Source organism: Callorhinus ursinus, unplaced genomic scaffold (genome assembly GCF_003265705.2).
Source record: "Callorhinus ursinus isolate GAN/ISIS: 27379988/994484 unplaced genomic scaffold, GSC_fseal_2.0 scaffold6, whole genome shotgun sequence".
Lineage (NCBI taxonomy): Eukaryota > Metazoa > Chordata > Mammalia > Carnivora > Otariidae > Callorhinus > Callorhinus ursinus.
In genome coordinates this window covers 35,004,788-35,019,651 of record NW_027397068.1, presented here as the reverse complement: position 1 = coordinate 35,019,651, position 14,864 = coordinate 35,004,788, and the positions used below count along the sequence as shown (strand labels likewise).

Here is a 14,864-nt window from a genome sequence, read left to right as displayed (position 1 = left end):
CCCAACCATGTCGGAGGTAAGAATTTCTTGTAAATATTAATTAATTAATTCAGCTATATATTGAGCAGCTATTAAATCCAGGAACTGTGCTCGGCACAGGGATAAAAAGTAAACAAGAAACATTATGCTCTGCCCTTAATAATTATAGGATAAAAATCTAAGAAAATGATGTTTCTGAGGTTTTGTTTTGTTTTTTTTAAGATTTATTTATTTGAGAGAGAGAGAGAGTGTGCCTGCATTGGAGCGCAAGCAGGGGGAGGAGCAGAGGGAGGGGAGCAGAGAGAATCTCAAGCAGACTCCCTGCCAAGAGTGGAGTGGAGCCCCACTCCAGGCTTGATCCCATAACCCTGAGATCACAACCTAAGCTGAAATCAAGAGTCAGTCTCTCAACTGACCGAGCCACCCCTGAATCAGTTTATTTTAAACTGCAGAACTTCTATGACTCTGACAATAAAAATAAATAGGAATTCTCCCTTAATCCAACATAATTTATTTAACAGACTATAGCTGGTCCCAAAAGAAAATTAACAATCATTTTTTTCTCCAAAATTTTTCTGAACAGTAAGTAACCAAAGATTCTCTGGAAAGTTCTACAAAACCAGCTATAGCTTTCTCAGCAATATCTTTAACCACGAAAACACTTTTCTGGCATTACTGGCTAAAAATATAAAGCATAGAAAAGAAGATAAAGAGAATGAAGCTAGTGGCTAAATATAACTTCATACAATTTCAAATGACAACAGTTAAACAAAACCATAAATAATCATTAAAAAGCTAAAGTACAATTTTTCTTCCTGCCATAGACTGACAAGGGCAGACTGGCGAGGTGGCTAAGAGAGCTCACAGGGGGATCAGAGTGGCTTTTGTTTACCACTCTGACTTTGGACAAGCAAACTATTGAAACTAGTCCCTTATTTCAAATGAAGATGAAAATATTATGTCTCATAACGGTTAGGAGAATAAATGACATAACACCTATAAAGCACTTAACACTTTCTGGTAAGAGTTCCCCCCAAATGCTAGTCATCGTTGTTCACCTCAGAACATGATTAGTGGCTGTAACCATAAGCTGGAGCCAGACTTCCTAAGTTTGAATCCCAGCACCACCACGGCCCTAGCTATGTCCCTGTTTTCCCCTCCAGAGACTGGATAAAATAATACCTTCCTCATGGGGTCTCTGTGTTCTTCAATTAGCTGATATACCTAAGTGCTAGCAGTCTTCATCATCTTCTCAACGAGACCAAGGTCGGTCCAACGGAGAGGAAGTGTGCCATGACACCAGGAGGAAGCGCTCACAAAACTATCACACGCAGAATGTTATTTTTAAAATAGGTACAATGCATTGTGTGCTCAGAACCTTGCAGAGTCATCAGGAGCCTAAAAATATCAAATATTTTGACAAATATAAAGTAGGCCTTCAGGCTACATATTCCAAGTAACTTAACACGTCTGAGAAGAAAAGAAATCTTCAATCTAATACTATTTCTTCATCAACCAATATTTATATAGAGAGATAAAGCTTTCTGATATACCACAATGACACATGTGTTTATTGCCAGAAAAACATTCTACACATAGAAACACCAGCCTAGATGAAATTTAAAAGATGAAAAAATCACTTCTGAACCTAAGTTTGACTTCAAAAAATCTGATGTTTGATTTAAATACATTTTCTACTTCCCCTAAATGGCAATACATACTAACTTCCAGTTGGTAATGTAACTCCTTGAATTTGTAGATAAAACTATCTTTAATTCTATAACCAATTTTCCCCCTTGGATTTTTAGATATGTGACTTTCTTTCTTACCAGGTGTGATGGTTAATTTTATGTGTCAACTTGACGGGCTATGGGTACCAGATATCTGGTTAAATAGTATTTCTGGATGTGTCTCCGAAGGGGTTTCAGCAAGAGGTTAGCATCTGAATCAGCAGACCAAGTAAAAGTAAAGATTGTTCTCTTTGATGTGGGTGAGCCATTCAATCCACTGAGGGTCTGAATAGAACAAAAGTCAGAAGGAGATTTCATTCTCATTCATGCATACTCACACTCTTGTGCGCTCTCTGCCTGTCTGCCTGCCTGCCTGAGCTGGGCCATCAGTCTTCTCCTGCCCTTGGATTGGGGTTATACCACCAGCTTTCCTGGGCTCCAGCCTGCAGACAGCAGATCATGGGACTTCTCAGCCTCCAGAGTCGAATGAACCAATTCCTCTGCCTCAATATCACCTTGAGGGCTCCCTTTCCTCCTTCCTACCTCTTTCCTGATTTCAGTCACCACCACAAGTCCCTGCAGGTCAGGTCCTCTGCTCCTCTAGCCCAGTATCGGCAAACCTCCGTGGAATGAGTCATGACATCAATTATAGATTCTCAGGCTAAGTACCACAAAACACACCTAACCTCTCATATGTAATCTATTCAGTTTCACTCACTTATGAATTTAGCTAAAACTGTGTATATTTGTGGTATGTCCTGATATCATTCTCCTCCAGGATCAGGTCCTATAGGTTTAGCCTCTGACAATGACTCTAAGAAACACTAATACCATCCTCAAGGCCCTACCATGCTAACCATGCTATGCAGTAAAGGGTTAACCCAGTAGGCCTACTGCTCAAACCCTGCAAAATTTCTAAGAAAGGTCTGTTTTCAGACTGGCTCAAGAGGAGCTCTGAGCCCTTGTAATATCTGCCAGATACACGTTTTTTTGTATACCTGAGGCCTCGGGCCATGTAGTACCAGCATGACCACATAGTTTATACTAACACTGTGATTCATGACAAACTCCTATCTTTGCTCTGAGGGGCAAGACTCTGAATAGCTAAAGTCAGTCATGCAGGTGCTGCGTGTCTACACGTGGGGACCCCAGTAAAAGCCCTGGACACCAAGGCTGGGATGAGCTTCCCTGGCTGGCAACGCTTGGCACCTGTTGCCGTATACTGTGGCCAGGAGTGCCACTCCACTGAGAGACGAGACCTGGAAATCTGTGCCTGCTTTCTCCTGAACTCTCCCCCATGCAACTTTTCCCTTTGCTGATTTTAATCTGTACCCTGGCTGTGTCAAACTGTATTCATGATTAAAACACCTTTTTGTGAGTGGATCACTGGGTCTGATGGTGGTCTTGGGGAACCCCCTCCCCAATCTTCTTCTTAGTCCAATCATCTTAATCCCTGTTAGAAGTATGAGTCTTGCCATATAATTTGCCCCATTAGAAAGTATTGGCATACTATTCACCAAATCTTTTTCTTGTACTCAACTTTTGCTTTTTTTCTATGATTGATCCCCAGAAAAATGATTCTGTCCAAGGATATTGCTGTTGAAGCAGAAGACACAGCAGAATTTACAGTACTGGACTTAGAGACTGCCTAAAAGCTGAAGGTATTATCCAAAAAATGAAACACACAGATGTTAGGCAAAAGGCTTAAAAGAATTTCATGGGAAAGTAATTTGCTGGCATTAAACCTACAATTCCAGCTTATTCAATCAAAATAAAAAATTCATTTATTGGATGAGTATATACACTCATGAGTATGTAAACAGAGTATTTATTGGAGAGTGATGCTTTTCTCACTATACAGGAGGCTTGTTTTTATTTCTTACTTATATTCAAGCATTCTTCCATTTTTCCAATCTTCAAATACTCACCAATGACAACCCTGAACTTTTTTGCTGCCTTTCACATTCTCAAACATTTTTATATGCACTTTTTTCGATTCTCATTTTTGTCTCACAAATCATAGCCCTTTGGCACTGAAATCTCTTGAGTACTTTCCAAATGTCCCCTTATGAATCATAATCAAAACTCAGAATACCACAGCCTTGGTTTGTAAAACAATGATACATACGTGTAATTAACCCAAAGACACAGGCACTGTCTTCTCAGGACTTGCCCATCTCAGTTACTGGCAATCAATCCTGCCAGCAACTGAGGCCCAAACTCCCCCTCCTTCACTTACCCGCTCTGTCTCCAGGTCTAAACCATCAGCCAATTCTGTTGACTCCATCCTCAAAATACATCCAGAATCCAGACACTTTCGCCACTGCCATTACGCCTAAGCCACAGCATGTCTTGCCAGAATTACCGCAAAGGTCCCAAACTAGTCCGCCTGCCCTCACCCTTACTTCCCCATGACTGTTCTCAACACAACAGCCAGGCCTGTCCTTGTTCAATCACAATCCAGGTTATGTCACTGCTCTGTTTAAAATCCTTCAGTGGCTTCCCATTATTCAGAGTAAGAACCAAAGTGCTTACAATCATTCTCAAGGCACTACGTGGCCTGCTCCTGTTGCCTCTCTGTGTCCTTTCCCATTCTAGCCATGTGGCCCCCTTGCTCTCCTTGTACTCATGGGGCGTGCTCCTTCCTCAGCGCCTGTGTTCTTCCTGCCTAGAATACTTCCCCACAGACATCTACACGGCTTGCTCCCTCACCTCCTTTAAGCTTTTGTTCAAATGTGACTTCCTTGGAGACGCTGGCTGGGACCATGTTATTTAAATCAATCACCACCATTCCCTAACTCCCTTCCAGATTTTACTTTTCTTCAGAACACTTAAAACCTTCTAATCTACTATGTAATTTACTTATTTCTTTTGTCTGCTTGGCTGCCCCCTCTAGAATGCAAGCTCCATGAGGGCACTTTGCCTTCTGCTATATCACCAACACCTAGAAGAGTGCCCAGCACTTAATAAACATGCAGAGATTATTTACTGAATGGATTAACTAAGTGTCAAGATGTAAACCTTTAAAAACTCAGAGATAACTATACATATAATTATATAACTACATAAAAAGAAGCAATAAAAATCTTTGTGTACCAAGACAAACCATCTGGAGGTAAAATGGACTACAATGTTTGACCCTTTCAAGGTTACTCAGGGCGATTATTACAGTTTACTGACAGCGGCCACCATACTCACTGCCCTCTTAATCCTCCCTGGGGCACAAAGCTCGCACTGCATCTGCCCCAGGCTGCAGGTGGCTTGCTGTGCCCCCAAGTCTTGTCACACCCTTGTTAATGTGCCTGGCCCACCTCAGATCACACTCCATGCCCTGAGCATCCCATTTTGTTTCCCAACAGTCCATGGATGGTTTTCATGGGTTTTTCTCCAGGTCTTTCTCTAAATGCCACCGTAAAACTTTCAGCCCATTTCACATTGGATTAGACATCCCGCCACTTTTCCCATCTACTCCTGCCCAGACCAGCTAGGCCTCTCTTTCTGCTGGATGGTTGGTTGTCCGGTGCTAAGACTTTTATTAAAGTTGTTCTGTTTTGAAATTTAGAGTGATTCCCTTCATGTCCCCACTTTTAACTGTACTCCCAAGGATTATTATTATTATTTAATGGTTTGGTATAAGAGCTTTATTAGTGCTATTTGCAAATTAAAAAACAAACAAACAAACCTTCCTCTACTGATAACATTTCTTTTAGCTAGAGATTTCAAAAGAATCAGGATGCTTTCTAATGAATTATTTCTCGTACACCTATGCCACTCCTATTATTTTGTGCTAAATATCTTATTATGGCGAGTTTTTATAGATCTGTAAAGTGTTACTAGCCAGGAAACAATCTAAGGAAAAGCTTTACTAGACTGCTGAAGACTATGATCACTGTGCAGAACAAAAGAATAACAAAAGAATAATGTTTGTGTATGTCCAAGGTCATACACGCTTAACTGGATGTCTTGGTGAATCAACTGTTTCTATTTCATACCGTCTTTAGCATCCTACTCTGGGAATGGTAGCTCTGTTCTCCACATCTCCTAATCTAGGCATATACTTCTCATCTCCATCCTACACATTTCACCCAACCTCTCTGCTCACAACCAGATTCCACCTAGCTATTTCTTTTGTCAAATCTGATGGCGTTCTCTTCATGGAGCTGGATGCTGGAGAAAACTCCCTTTGTACTAATCTTATTTTCTAAACTTTCTTCTCATGTATCGTCCTAAATGGATGTGGAGGTAAGAGGACCACCTGTCAGGCAATTCCTGAGTTAAATGGGGCCGGGGAGGGGGACCAGATGTCACTTAGGCTCCTTCCAAATTAAAGATTTTATGAAGAAACTTTGATTCTTTCAATGACACCCTATCCTCTGCTGTGCTCTCTGGGAGGTCTCACCTCATTCTTCCCAACCCACAAGGAAGGTGGAGCGAGCCTTTCCAATTCCTGGGGCCACCCCTTAGCTCTCTCAATGACTCTCCTAGTACCTTTGCCACTTGAAATCACCACTTGTGGATATACTCTTTTTAACCATCGCAGGCAATTTCTATTGTTTGGGGATATTTCTAACTTCCTCAGTGACTTACAAACCTCAATCGTATTTGCCCATTCCACCTCAATTCCAACAATAAACCCGAGAGCATCAACTTCTATCTGACCTCAGCATATTGACCTGCTTACTCATCTCCAATAGACTCTTTAGTAAAATCCTTACTGCTGATACTTCGGATTTTTGCCTCTTTCCAAAAGTATTCAATTCTTCCTTTCTCATCTATACTTTGGGACAGTGATATATCATCCAAATTTACAGAGAAGACTGAAATTATCCAGTGCAAGTATAATATCCCTAAACTTATCTGAACACTTTTATCTCCAATCCCCAAATGGAAAGAAGCAAGAGACTGCTATGCTGGAAAGAAGAAAGAAATGCAAAAGATCCCTTCAGGAGACAGGGAGATACCCTTATCTCAAGAGTCTCTGTGACATGTTCCTCATTGCAGCCATTCAAGGGAATAGTGCAGGTCCGGGCAAGCAGGAGACAGAAAAGCCAAGGAGAGCTCACTAACTGTCTCTCACAGACCTACCTCCCCTTTTCTGCAATCCTTCTGGCACATCACGGCCATAGTGTGATAGACTCAAAAGATCTGACTTGGAGTCTGTTACGGGTTGAACTGTGTCTGATAAAAGTTCATCACACAGAAGTCCGAATCACCCATATCTCAGAATGTGACCTTACTTAGAAACAGGGTTGTAAGATATAATTAATTAAGAAAAGCTCATATTGGAGTAGGATGGGTCCCTAATCCAATATGGTAGGTTTATAAAAAGAGGACATTTGGAGACAGACAGACACACAGGGAGAATGCCATGTGATGAGGAAGGTAGAGATCAGGGTGAGGTATTGCCAAGCCTAGGAATGCCAAAGACTGACAGACACCACCGGAAGCTAACGGAGAGGCATGGAATAGAGTCTCCTTCATGGCCTTAGAAGGAACCAACCCCATCAACACCTTGATTCTGGACTTCTAACCTCTAGAACTGTGAGAGTAAATTTCTGTTGTTTAAGCCACACAGTTAGAGGCACTTTGTCACTGCAGCTCTAGCAAACGCAGTCCTAGCTCTACAATTTTCCCGTTTCTAAAGCAGAGATCGTAATTCTTATTGCTACAAACAATAAATATATATAGTGCTTACCAAGTGCCAGGAACTGTATGAAGTACTTCACATGGATTAACTCATTTAATCTTCACCACAGGCCCATAATGTAGATATCATCCCCTTTTTACAGATGAGGAAACTGAGGTACAGGTGGATTGAGTAAGTTACCCAAGGTCACATAGATAGTGAAGAGCCAAGAGAGAAACCCACGCAGTCTGACCATACTACCCACGAAACAACTATCTTTGTAAACCACAAAATTCCTCACAAATTAAACAATCACGATTATAATATCACTTTTCTACCCAAGAGCCTCTATTTCCCACAATAAAACGAACAAATTTCTCATCCAAGAGCTTCCACAATCTAGCACCTGCCTACCTTCATTTTATCACTCATTTCCTCCCTACACAAATTCTCCCTTCGCACTTACCTGCTCTTCTTTGCTTCAGCACAACTCACATTTTGTCCTTTATTCCCACTGTTACTCTTTCATGGGATTCCCCCGCCGTGCTGCTCCACACCCAAACTCTTATCTTTCTCAAAGAATACAACATTCTTTATGAAGCCTTCCCTGGCAGCTCCATCTATACGTGGTCTCCCCGTGGCCTCGTATATGCATTGTTCAATATTCCCTGAGAATTCAGGAATAATGTCAGCCAAGAAGGTGCTTACACCACCTTGTAAGATGGCAAAAGAAATGAAATTTTTACACAAACCACTAAAATAAAAAGAAGGATGTTTGCATGAGAATGACAAATTACTATGGAGATTTACAGAAGTTACCACAAACCAGGATGGAGAAAGATGTACTGAGGAGATGGTGCCTGGATTGGGCCTAAAAAGGGGTCAATAAAAATGTTTATAGCTTTATATGCATTTAGTAATGTATGCATTTAGTACTAATTACATGCACACTGGGTTATTTGAAGGTATATGTTTTTTTGTTTTTTTTTTAATCTGACAGAGACAGCGAGAGAGGGAACACTAGCAGGGGGAGTGGAAGAGGGAGAAGCAGGCTCCCCGCGGAGCAGGGAGCCCGACGTGGGGCTTGATCCCAGGACCCTGAGATCATGACCTGAGCCGAAGGCAGACGCCTAGTGACTGAGCCACCCAGGCGCCCCTTGAAGGTATGTTATCTTCCTTTCTCATATTTATGGTTTCAGTCTTCTCTAGATCCAAAAGGGATTGGAGGTGAATCTTACCCACTGGGGTGTAAGCTGTTGTGAGGCAGGGGTCTTGGTCTGGTCTTTCTTATAGTGTCATACACAGCTGATTACATGCAATCAGACCTTCAAGAAATACTTGAAGAACAGATGCATAATGAAGGGAAGCAAGGAAAGAGAATGTTACAGGAGAGAAGTGAATTCCCATGATTTTCCCAAGTTCTCCTCGACCTAGCAGCCACTCCCTTTCTCTGCTTCCTGTGCCTTGGCTCAGCAGCCCTGCTTGTGATGCTTTTTTCCTTCCCCTTTTTGGCATAAAGTCCTCTGAGGCCCAGTTCGTTCTCCCCTCCTAGCTGGGTATTCTCTGCAGGGGTAATCCTATGGATCTCCTCCTTCCTGCCATTCTGCTGCATGCATTCGGCTCTGGTCAGCACTTGGATGTTCTCATAAAGTTTCATACTTGGTTATCCTTCTCCCACCAGATTTTATAGCTCCCCAAGGCTGGAAACCATGTCCTATTTATTTTGTACGCTTCCCCTCTTCACCTCCACACAGACGTCCCTTCAAACACAGAAGTACCTGGCAAATACTTGCAGAATGACTAAATCCTTTCAGTATTTCTATCGCTGAAGTATAATGTTCTTTCATCTAACTCTCCAGGTTCAAAAGTACAGTGGAAAAAGTTATATATCAAAGCATTCATTCCCAAGTAACACAGATTTATCTTTTCTAAAACTCGCAATCACTGAACCAAACTTCAGTGGCTTCACCAATGAGAAAAAAAGGTGTAAGCACACAAAGAAGGATCTGTTATATAACCGCCCTAACACTGCTAGCTCAATTCACCTTCTTAGGCACAGGATTTATCATTTTATGGCAATTTAGTAGTATAAATACTACACACATTTCTTCCCCAAGAAAGAGATACTGAATGTGGTCCAACTTAACCTGAAACTGGCAAGATGAAATACAACAACTAGAAATGAAATTGAATTTGTAAAGCTCCCAAGTTCCTGCAGCAGATACTCAAAATTAACTATTTGTTACTTTGAATTTAATATGGAATAATTCTTCTAAATTTTTTTTTTAGATTTTATTTATTTATTTGACAGACAGAGAGAGAGAGACAGCAGGAGAGGGAACACAAGCCGAGGGAGAAGCAGGCTTCCTGCAGAGCAGGGAGTCCGATGTGGGACTCGATCCCAGGACTCCGGGATCATGACCTGAGCCGAAGGCAGTCGTTTAACCAACTGAGCCACCCAGGCGCCCAATATGGAATAATTCTATGCAAGTAACAGTAAGTCTAAAAATTTTAATGGTGAGAACCTTAGAACCATAACATAGCACATGGTTAACGTGGAATCCAATCTGAACAATGCTCGGTTTCCTTAGAAGAAACGGTGGAGCTTAAGATTTTTATATGTTCATTTATTTAAGTAATCTCTATAACCCAATGTGGGCTGGAACTGGACTCCGAGATCAAGAGTCACTGGTTCTTCCATCTGAGCCGGCCAGGCACCCTAACAGATTCTTATTTTGCTCTCTACTTCTACTGGGTTCTCCGTAGAACAGACAGCCTCTAACTTGTGGAAGACTTAAAGTAAAGATAAAGGAGGGAAAGAAGAAATTAAGCTTACCACCAAAGGGGCCAGCAAAAGACACTCTTACCTAAGATAAGTCTGCAGGTTTTTCATTGCCTCCAAGAATCAGAATTTCCTTTGAGAAAGGTCATTTCAAAACTGCTTTAAAACCATGGACTGCAAAACTAAGTTGAAACACTGAATTCCAACTGCCTAAGACACTGACTTTGCTGGGGTCCACTTCTTGCCCATTGACACTGGCTGAGAATGCTTTTTCCAACACTTGGTGTTGCATCAAAATGAACCTGCTTTTAAGAGAATTACACCTCAAGTACTGTCTAATTTTAATATTGAGAAAAAACAGAACCACTGGCCTGAAACTCTCAATTCTCTTGGAGATTCTATTTTCCTAAACAAAAATGAAACAAAGTTCACTTTCCGTTTTTATAAATACCATAATTAATTTTAACCATAAATACTGCTATAAGAAGTTTGGTAAATGAGAGAAGTTTCCAGACTCTTTCTGACATAGGCAACCTCTGTATTTTGACCACATGACTGATGAATGCCCCATATGTTCCTGTGGCCACTACTGCCAGTCTAGTTATACTATAAAAAATGGAGCAGAAAAACATAAAAGATATTACTGAAAAGCCCAAACGGAATACTATAGTCTGGTGCCAAAACCTTTTTTAAAGGTTTTCTTGAATAAAAAAGAAATGTGGAGAAAAGCGACCTGTTTGGGGGAGAAAACAGATTAAGTATAGAAAAGAGGAATTTTCAGACATTATAATGTGTACCTGAATGAAAGGTTATTAAAGGACTTTTACACATAATCAATATTTAGCCAGTGAGCAAATACTTTGTTCTAATAACAAAAATGCTAAGTAGAAACCATAGATAACTTGTGTTTCAAACACTAAAGCTGACCATTTCTTCTATCTTCATATAATTCAGTCCTTTTTAATTCCTAAGATTTTCATATCCAGATGAGCCAAAGTCATAAAATTAGAGCCCGAGAAGACCGATGCTAACATCCCTCCTGGACAGCCTCAGGTAAACCTTTTCAAACACAGACGAACTCCAAGGCCTCCTTCAGAAAACCATTCTAAAGGTTAAAATATTCAGAAAAACTTCCCTGTATTTAGCATAAATCCCTCCTGATGCTTGCAGTAAGTCGATTTCCTCTTCTTTTTCTTCAGGGAAGATGGAAAACAGCTGTTCAACATTCCCTTTCAGGCTACTTTTTCCTTCCTGCCAGACCCACCCCCCCCAAGGGAGAACTGTAAACACTGCAGGTGATTCCAAAATGCAGCTGGCCCAAGTCTGATTGTCCACACTGTTGGTGAGTCTGGCCCCATTTGTACCTTCTAGAATGCTATCATTAAACGGCCAAGGCCCCAAGAAGAGCTCTTCACCAGAATTTGTAGAATTCTAGAAATCCATGATTTATAGTCTGTCCTCAGTAGGCTCAAACAATAAAAACAGTGCTGCTTCAAGAAGAAAGAATTACAGGCAGAGGTGTAAAGAAAGTAAGCAGGACTGTCCCACAGCCAGGCAGTCTTCCCCGCCCCTCTCCTGGGCCTGTCAGGCTGTTGTGCGTACCTTGGCATGGGAACACTTTTAAACTACTTGGTGATTTTCATCATGCAATTCTTGAGTTTCTTGTCAGTGACGCAACTTTCTGGATGCAAACGAACTTTAGCAATGCAATAACCCTTTCCATACTTCAATCTAAGGGAGTCTTCTAAATCTAAGTATCAATGTGTCGACTGTGACATCTGGAAATGAGTAATCCCTGCTAGCATCACAACATAATGCGCAGATTACTACATCATACACTGAAATGTATGTAACCAGCCTAACGTTGTTACCTCCCACTTCATGAATTGCTAACAAATATCCCCATTTTTCTTGCACTAGCCACTAGACTCCAATAGTAAAGCCAGTATATGGCCTGTGTACTTCATCAATAAAAATATTATAGACCCACAAGTTTGGTAAGCCCATTTCCTTTACAAATTCCTTTTAAGAGTTATGAAATGCTGATTCAACTTTGCTGTGGTATAACATCTGCATGCATCAAGTGCCTATTGCTTAGTAGCTAAGTTTGTTACAAGCGAGAAAATGCAGAAGCCCTGATTTCATCAACAAATACAAACTTACAACTCTAAGGCATCTTTGTATGCAATGAATATTTCAAAGGGAAAGATTTCAATGACAGCTCTTTAACTGATTGTGGACCTATTCGATTTCTACTAAAAGAGCAGTGTATACTAATTTAAACACACACCGGGAATTTTACTATGATTATCCTGCTATTTTTTTCATATTAACTGGGGAGAAGAGAGGCAATATTAATTCCATAAATAATACCAAAAAATTTTTTTGGCATGTAGAAATATACACTCAGTCGCAAACTCTCTCTGACCCTGCCTAGGACAAAGCAGATGGACACAAATAACCTACAATACATATGTCACGTACAAGCCATTGAGAGTTAACTGCATATACGTCTTCTGTTATATTTTTAAAAACAGGACCATACTTATCTAATGGCCATAACCATTCCCAAATATAAAATGTCAAAACAAACCATGCTTATTATCAGTATGTTTATAGCTTCTAGATATTACTGAAGAGGCAAATTCTGTTCTTTCAGGAATTGTTTACTAACATTTGATGACAACACTTACCACGTTCATGCTTATGGAATATCCCTAGGGAGTTGAAACAACTAGAAGGAAATCCAGTGGTAATCTTAACACACGTCAAAAACACACGCCCAAAAATTTTGGGCGCCTGGGTGGCTCAGTTGTTTAAGCGACTGCCTTCGGCTCAGGTCATGATCGTGGAGTCCCGGGATCGAGTCCCACATCGAGTCCCAGATCAGGCTCCCTGCTCAGCAGGGAGTCTGCTTCTCCCTCTGACTCTCCCCCATCTCGTGCTCTCTCTCTATCATTCTCTCTCTCAATAAATAAAAAAAAAAAAACTTAAAAAAAAATTCATAGTGTTCTTCTGAATTAAGGACTGAACAAACTACCCCACTCAAGAAATAAAAAGATGGGGGGACGCCTGGGTGGTTCAGTCGGTTGGGCGTCTACCTTGGGCTCAGGTCATGATCCTGGGATCAAGTCCCGCATTGGGCTCCTTGCTCGGCGGGGAGCCTGCTTCTCTCTCTGCCTGCCGCTCCCCCTGCTTGTGCCCTTTCTCTCTCTCTTCCTCTCTCTGACAAATAAATAAAATCTTAACCAAAAAAAAAAAGGTTAAAAAAAGAAATAAACAGATGGCCTCAACTGTCTTTTCTTCTCTTGCCAAATTAAAATCATTCCCTTTTCTTCTTTGTGATCTCCAACAGGCTCTGCAAACGCTCATTCTGCCTCCTGCAGGTTTATACTCTTCTGGGCATCTGAAAAAGGACTTGGATTCCACACCCCCAACAGGCTGGAGCTTGCCTGGATAAGCAGAAGCAAGCCACACAAGTGGTAAAGCACTCAAAGACCTGAAGGCAGCTAAGGAGAACTTAGCGATGAGCCTAGGACTCTGCAGGAATTCGGGAATTTGAAGAGGCCCCACAGTGGAATCCTTACAAGGCCCAGAGTGGAAGCAGAGGGAGCTGTGGGAAGGGGGTCTGTAAAGAGCCAGTTTACAGAAGTCTGGGAAGCACATAAGGACTTGACGGAGCTGACAGTCCTTGGACACTAGTGAGTAGTAAAAGGGATAATAAACTACATCTGTAGGGAAATGAAATTTACGCGTCTTTAATCACATGAACTTAGAGTCATGAAGGAGAAAAGTTGAATTAAATGTGCAATGTGGGTTCACCTCGTATTTAAGGTAGGCCACTATTTGTAAAAATGACAGACAAGTCTCTTACCTTCACAGTATTTCCATTTCCACACCCCTAAAATGAGGATAAGACACCTCCTCTGTATCACTCTCCATTTCCACTAGGCCAAAATATGAAAATACTAGATTTGAAAAAAACTTAGAAGTACTAGGTGATTTTAAAATGCAAGTATTCGTGTAGCCATATGATCTATCAGGGACTTTTCCTTTCCTTCAATTGTCTAAACATATGAATTTGTAAGCAAGAATTTATTACACCTAATGGCACCTCTTTACCCCACCCATAATACTTTCTACTAGTTTGAATCTTTTCTGTAACACTTCCCCACCGACAGCTAACAAAACCACTCTTCTATACGTGACTAGAAATTGTGAAACACTAAGTGCAGACGGATCAGAACATGGGACTAAGTTTATTCACTAACAGAAAGATTTTCTTTAAAGAACAATTATTTCAATTAAAAATATTATCCACTTAATGCAGAGTTTATTATTTTATTTTTTTATTCTGTAAAATTTTTATTGTTATGTTAATCACCATATATTACATCATTAGTTTTTGATGCAGTGTTCCATGATTCATTGTTTGTGCATAACACCCAGTGCTCCATGCAGAACATGCCCTCTTTAATACCCATCACCACGCTAACCCATCCCCCCACCCCCCTTCCCTCTAGAACCCTCTGTTTTTCAGAGTCCATCGTCTCTCATGGTTCATCTCCCCCGCTCCAGTTTCCCCCCCTTCATTCTTCCCCTCCTGCTATCTTCTTCTTTTTTTTTTTCTTAACATATATTGCATTATTTGTTTCAGAGGTACAGATCCGTGATTCAACAGTCTCGCACAATTCACAGCGCTCACCACAGCACATACCCTCCCCAATGTCTATCACCCAGCCACCCC

At 41.0% G+C, this 14,864-nt stretch overlaps 1 protein-coding gene across 5 annotated transcripts in view; it reads right to left on the bottom strand.

Moving 5' to 3' along the window:
- The window catches only part of DSE (dermatan sulfate epimerase), a 150,238-nt gene that overhangs the window by 59,530 nt on the left and 75,844 nt on the right, over positions 1 to 14,864 (bottom strand). Inside the window, exon 1 of one of the 5 annotated variants that reach the window (XM_073893819.1) lies at positions 1,809 to 1,829. The exons of the other annotated variants lie outside the window; for them this stretch is intronic. The gene's annotated coding sequence lies outside the window, so the exon portion shown is untranslated. Of the gene's footprint in view, positions 1 to 1,808; positions 1,830 to 14,864 lie in introns of those variants that run through there. 5 annotated transcript variants of the gene reach the window in all.